The sequence below is a fragment of the Engraulis encrasicolus genome, chromosome 10 (genome assembly GCF_034702125.1).
Source record: "Engraulis encrasicolus isolate BLACKSEA-1 chromosome 10, IST_EnEncr_1.0, whole genome shotgun sequence".
NCBI lineage: Eukaryota > Metazoa > Chordata > Actinopteri > Clupeiformes > Engraulidae > Engraulis > Engraulis encrasicolus.
This window is the reverse complement of record NC_085866.1, coordinates 48,189,143-48,195,691: the sequence shown is the minus strand read 5'-3', so window position 1 is coordinate 48,195,691 and position 6,549 is coordinate 48,189,143. Positions and strand designations below refer to the sequence as shown.

Genomic DNA, 6,549 nt, shown 5'->3' with positions numbered 1-6,549 from the left:
TTGCCCCAAACAATTTCATAGAACTCAACCTCGACATCGCCAGTGGGGGGCGATATATTACAGGGACCAATTGAGTTCCTACTGGCGCGTTATGATCCTATTGGCCTTGCAATTCACTTCACGTGTTGAGCATTGTTCACATGTTTCAAACCAGTTATCTGAATTGCCTACTCTGTGATATTTCTGTGATTATTTCACTAGGCTACTACAAGCGTGAGGCGTATATCCTACTTTTCGAAAGTAGATGTTACACGTGTCAATGCCCTTTGTGTGAGTGAATCACTGTAATGCAATGCATGTTTTTTCCCTTTTACTTGTAGTTTCTGACATGGTAGGATCGAATCAATCTCTTGAATCATCATGATGATGGAAATTAAACGGAACACCCTCCATGTCCCTCTCAAATCACATCTGTCCTCCCATGTGTCGGTGACCTAAACAGTTTATCCTGTCTTCCATGTCGCTGCTGCTGTTCCCTGGCTTGCACTGTGATAACCCTGTCCTCCCTTGGCGCGCTGAGATACGGAGGGCATGGAGGGAGGCTGAACAAACTTCCAAGGACAATGCAAGGAACTTCTCAAGGATATTCCGCCGGAGTGAAGAGGTAGCCTATTTCTTTGTTTTTCATAATACAGTTAGCCTACTGTTGCTGTTGTCTACCGGATAAATCACCGCGTTACTTTTCCATCTGTTGCATGCACAGTGTTGCCGAACAAACGAGAGTGGATGTTAACTTGTTGCGGAATAATATATCACCCCTGCATATGAAGTGAGAAACGCAGAAGTACCTATTCAAGTTTGCCTGGATCAATGCAAGTTTGTGATAATGTTATGACTGATGGTTGTTGCGCCAGATATTGCGCTTGTGTGCACGAGTGTGATGCGGGTCTCGGGGCGAGTCAAGTTGTCCAAAACCTGTCAATTCACCAAAAATAGCACATTACTGTGCTTTTGGTAGCAAATGTACACGTAACGTATTCCTGTTGTTTGGGAACTATGGACTTTGCAAAATAGGCTACTTTGTCTTCGGTCTTTATGAAGTGCGCTAATTTAGTTCCTCCTAATGATGCTGCTCTGCACAAAGGTGCCGCCCCAAAACCAAGATATTCTGTAAATTGATTGGATTCATGTCTTGATGAAATACAGGTCCACTTTCTATATTAGTTAGCCTATATGGTGCCAATATTGCATGTTGCATTCATCATTACTTTATAAAGGGATGCCAAAAGCGTGGTCAAACTATAATCAACCACTTATTATTGTTTATTGATTATTGATTGGTTATTGTTATTATTTTCCAATGACTGAAGCCATCATTTTATTTGCCTTGTTTGACAAATATTAGCCTACTTTATTTTCACGACTACTAATTACTATATTTCACATAGTGCCTTGGGAAGCCCACAACATACAAGCATTTGAACATGTGTAAAAGCACTAAAAAGGCACCACTTATCATCATTTTGGCATAATGTTCGATTTAGGCCTACTGTTGGAGTAATAGATCGACTACTGACGTTTTAGTAGTGGTGGCTTTTGTGTGGTGGTGGGTGTTTTTTGGAATGTGCTGAATTGTTCCAAAAATAGATCTATGCCACTGAGAAAAAATGGCAACAGTCAGTCATGATGACTGGTAATGAAATTGAGTCATCAAGCTTTCAATGAAACAAACACCAACGCAAACACAGAGTGAACTAAAGACGAGGACACAGTGAGAGAGGTCCTGGTGGCATTATCATAACACAATAATAACACACAATGGAGAGACTTTGTGACTCTGGCTTTCCCCCAAACAGATGGTTGCATTTCCCCCCCTCGCTTGATTCAAAAGAGTGGAGAGAATGGGGGGGGGGGGGGGGGGGGGATGATGAACCCTCTCTAGAAAAAAATAATATTTTCTCAGTAAATGAGAAGGGCTTAATCTCTAATGCTTGGAGAGAGGTAGGCAGAGGCCAGGAGTTGAGGCGGGGGTGGGTGGGGGTGGTCACTCATGGCGTGGTGGTGGATTACCCACGCATTACTCATCGGCGCCATCATCACAGGCTCACCATGTTGGTGGCTCACCGTGATGTGATGTGCTGTGCTGTGCTGTGCCCGTGGTGTAGCCTATAGTGTGTGCTGTGCTGGGCTGGCACGTCCACGCCCGCCGACTGACTCTAATGCCCCGTCCTTGCCCAGGCAGCCTGCCGCACAGATGGACACGAGGTGGGGGATGGGCTATTTTTGGTGGTGGTGATGTGGAGTTAGGACTGGTGGTGCTGTGGAGCTGGATAAGGTTGGATGTGGGCATTGAGATGTCATAATACATCTCAATGGATGTGTGGTTAGGAACGCTGTTGGTGTGGGGTTGGACTTGTGGGTTTGGATGTAGTGTTTTGGTGTGGGACTGGGGGATTGGAGCAATGGAGGTATGGCTGTGGGCAAAGCGTCACAAAGCGTCAGCTAAGTGTAATGCATGGCCATGGGGGAGTTGGGAGCTGTGCAGGTGGGGGTGATGGAGATGGTGAAGTAGTTGGAAGGAGTTCCCGATTTCTACGGAGTTCATAAACGATATTTGTATTGCTCCTCCTGGCCTGACTAGAAGGTGTTGCGTCACTAGAAGGGCGTAGCCAGAGATTCTTTAAGTATATAGAGATATGCCAACATAATAGGTTTCTATGGGCACCTAACATGACCAGGTTCTGGTCTGCCTAAAGGGGCGTGTCATAATGCTCCTAGCATTGAATAGAACAGCCCTCAGGTCTGCCTAAAGGGGGATTTCCCCCCCCCCCCCAATAATAGAACCAATGAACTCAGAAACAATGGACCAATGGAACCTCTCTCTCTCTACTCTCTCTGGCGTAGCCTGGCTACTAGAACACCACAATGCATTTAGAACACCACAGGGCATATAGAACACCACAGGACATTTAGAACACCACAGGGGATCTACTGTAGAACACAACAGGGCATTTAGAACACAGGGGGTGGAGCTAGTAAGCAATCTGATGAGTGGGATATACCTGTGTAGGAATTCCCTGTGTGGCCATATTTCCCTTGGTTCACTCTCTTCTCTCTCTCTCTGTGTGTGTGTGTGCATGCGTGTTATTATGCACACATCACATTCATTTTTGTTGTGATTATCGCTTTCACTTTGACTCTCACTTTCATTATACAATTCCTCCAGACATTTTCATTTCGCCACCCCAAATAAGGAGAGAATGGCTGCTTTTTTGCAGCCCTCGTCGCGCTCAGCCATATTTTGCTCTTTTGTCCTCCCACACATTTAAATTTTGCAGTGTCAATTCAACACATGGTGTTTGAATGTCACACTCTTCTACTTGGTCCTACTCTGTAAGAGCTGAATTAACACTGCAAATGTCTGCCGCGGCCGCCTCCCTGCTGGTTGGTCGTCTGATTGTCGGTGGTGTTGACGGCTGGTGATTAAGCAGCGGGAGGGTCTTCTTCCCGTCGGCTGGCCCAGAGATGGCACTTAATCACAGCTGTGAGCCCGCCAGCCAGCCAGCCAGCCTGCCTCCCCTGGCTGCTACAGCTGCTTCTACTGCCTGCTGCAGCTGCCTGCCTGCCTGCCTGCCGGCCGGGGTACAGGGGGCTTCAGATGGACTCCTTTGGAGGAAAGGGTGGAGACACAAAAAGACAGAGGTGGAAGAGAAGATTACAAATACACACTTATAATTACGTACTTTTTATTTTTTATACGAATTTGAAATTTGAAACACAATCTGATAGTGTTCATGACTGCGTAAGCACATTAACCCATTAGAACACAGCGTTGCTGTTACCAGAATGGCAATGCCCAAGTCATAGTGCCACTGGTGGTATGGCATGCATTATCGGGTTACATTAAATATACGTACATGTATGGACGTTTTTTGTTGTTGGACTGTTATCTTAATATACGTATATTGCATCAATTACTTTTTTCACACAACCAACATACACATCTCTGTTACATATTAGCGCTTACAGTATATACATGTTGCTGTACATTCAGTAAATAGTGTCATGCATGTAATCGTGCACTGCATACATGGAATCATGTATCGATAGATCCAGGAAATCAATCGATCAATAGGGAAATTGAAACAATAAATCTATCATAGACATTGAAGACGGGATGGAGAGGCATCTGAGGACAAAAAAATGCAGGATCAATTATAGGCCTACATGACAGGGCACACTCCTCCTATCTCCTATCTCGGACTGTGCACTGTTAGTTTTTCCCTTTCCATAAATGCTTCCCCAAACTAATGTGCCACTGTCTGAGCTATTGAGGCTCTCAATGTCAGCCAAAGATAATGATCATATGGCCACCGTGCAAAATATCCCCATTAACATGTCATTGGGTGCATTTCTGTTCCGTGTCCACACTACAGATTTTGGTCTAAGGCCGACTTTTGTGACCATTTTGCTGAGATTAGGCACTCTGTGAGATCAACTTGCATATGGTCAGGAGGAGTGCAGAGATAGTTGAAAGCATAAATCGCATAGCCATTTGGTGTGTTCGCTTCACATGCTAAATCAGGCTATTGATCCTTCATGTTCTTTGTGACGTATTTTATGCCTTTACAGATAGGCTAACTAGCTTGACCTGTCAGCGTGCTCCTCTCCCTCCTCACCGGTTACATTAGCCTCTCGACTCTGATTCTGCAGCATCAGCGGTTGTGCTGTGTTTGATTAACACCCCCAATAGACCTTAACTTACCATCTCCCTCTCTCTCTCTGTCTCTCTCTCTGTCTCTCTCTCTCTCTCTCTCTCTCTCTTCTCTCTCTCTCTCTCTCTCTCTCTCTCTCTCTCTCTCTCTCTCTCTCTCTCTCTCTCTCTCTCTCTCTCTCTCTAAGTCACTGATAACCCACAGGCTTGAAGTCACGGTGTTAAGTTGATACCTAATATATACATATTACAGCAAGAGTATCATGTTCAGACTGACTCAGACACGCTTACATGGGAGATACTGTGGTGGGTCCTCCAGGATGACTCTTGCTAGTGTGAGCTACTATGTAGTCATTCATAGTGGGAGTATCACGTTCAGTCTGACTCACAGGAGATACTGTAGTGTGTGGTGTGTGATACTGTAGTACAATGTCATCTGGTGTGAGCCATGTAGTCATCCTTCAAAGAGTAAATATCAGACACAATAGTAAGAGTACAAATTCAAGCGGAGGTGGGGCAATACAGGCTATGAATATCAATTGAAAAGTACACATAGGACATTAAAAAACCCACAAACGCAACCTAGACAGCTTGTTCTAATATTTACCTCGGCCAAATCGCAATGCTGTAACATTGTCCGTGTGGATTTCTTTTATTTGCTCTGACTATCCATCAAAAACAAAGTATATATACACAGTATATTTTGGTAAGTGAATTTCAACTGGAGCAGAACCAACTAGAAAAGTGTTTAGTTGTCTCTCTAAATGTTAACACAGCTAAATTTATCGTGTCAGTGCACTTCATTTTGATGGACCTCGTAGAGTGAAGAGATACTTGGAACTATTATTTCTCCTCTCAACATATAGTATTTTGTGTAATTATTTTGACAGCTTGCCATGTCCTTACTCTTCACACAACAGCAAGGGGAATACTGTTACTGTGACATTTAAAAAAATCACTTCATCTACACTCGTCTGCTCTCTTCCTGTGTGTGTGTGTGTGTGTGTGTGTGTGTGTGTGTGTGTGTGTGTGTGTGTGTGTGTGTGTGTGTGTGTGTGTGTGTGTGTGTGTGTGTGTGTGTGTGTGTGTGTGTGTGCGTGTGCGTGTGCGAGTATGTGTGTGTGTGTGTGCGTGTGCTGGAATGCTGGTGCAGGTGCTTGGCTAAGTTTTGTATATATTTTTCCTGTCGTTAACCTTGAATTCCAGTAGCACCCAGAGGGCCCCCCCAGGACGTCTGTGTGTGTGTGTGTGTGTGTGTGTGTGTGTGTGTGTGTGTGTGTGTGTGTGTGTGTGTGTGTGTGTGTGTGTGTGTGTGTGTGTGTGTGTGTGTGTGTGTGTGTGTGTGTGTGTGTGTGTGCGCGTGGGAGCGCACTTGTGCTGTACATCCATGTGTGCGGCGTGCAAGCATGTGTTTATGATCCTGCGTTAGCAAAACACAACACCCCTCGGGTCAGACTGTTAACTTGTCACTGCGGTGCCCACTGCCTTCCAATCCTCCCTCTACAGCAGTGTTTGCCAACTTATTTGGTCTCACATACCCCCTAAGCCTTTTTGTTGTGCCAGGAGTACCCCCTCAGTCATGCTTCATATCTCTTCCCCTATCTATCCCAATGTGACTTTGCTCCATACATTTGTTATTATTACACCTTCCCAAGTATCCAGGGGCGCCGCAAAAACTGTTGGGCCCCATGAAAGATTCAAATTTTGGGCCCCCAAAATGTCAAATTATGTTATCGTCCAGGGCAGTCAGTGCTGTCGGGCCCTAAAATCTGTAACACCTTTCCCGCCCTCGCGGCACCCATTATCCCCTCCACTGTGCTCATAGTGCTCTTGCCAGAGACATACCAGACCACTGTTCCAGAGTACAGTTTCCCTCATTATCATCCACTTTCAAA

At 45.1% G+C, this 6,549-nt stretch overlaps 1 protein-coding gene across 1 annotated transcript in view; it reads left to right on the top strand.

Annotated features, from left to right (window-relative positions):
• Positions 1-476: 476 nt before the first annotated feature.
• LOC134457226 (potassium voltage-gated channel subfamily A member 10-like) overlaps positions 477-6,549 on the top strand; it is a 20,474-nt gene continuing 14,401 nt past the window's right edge. Inside the window, exon 1 of the mRNA XM_063209117.1 lies at positions 477-604. The gene's annotated coding sequence lies outside the window, so the exon portion shown is untranslated. The remainder of the gene's footprint in view (positions 605-6,549) is intronic.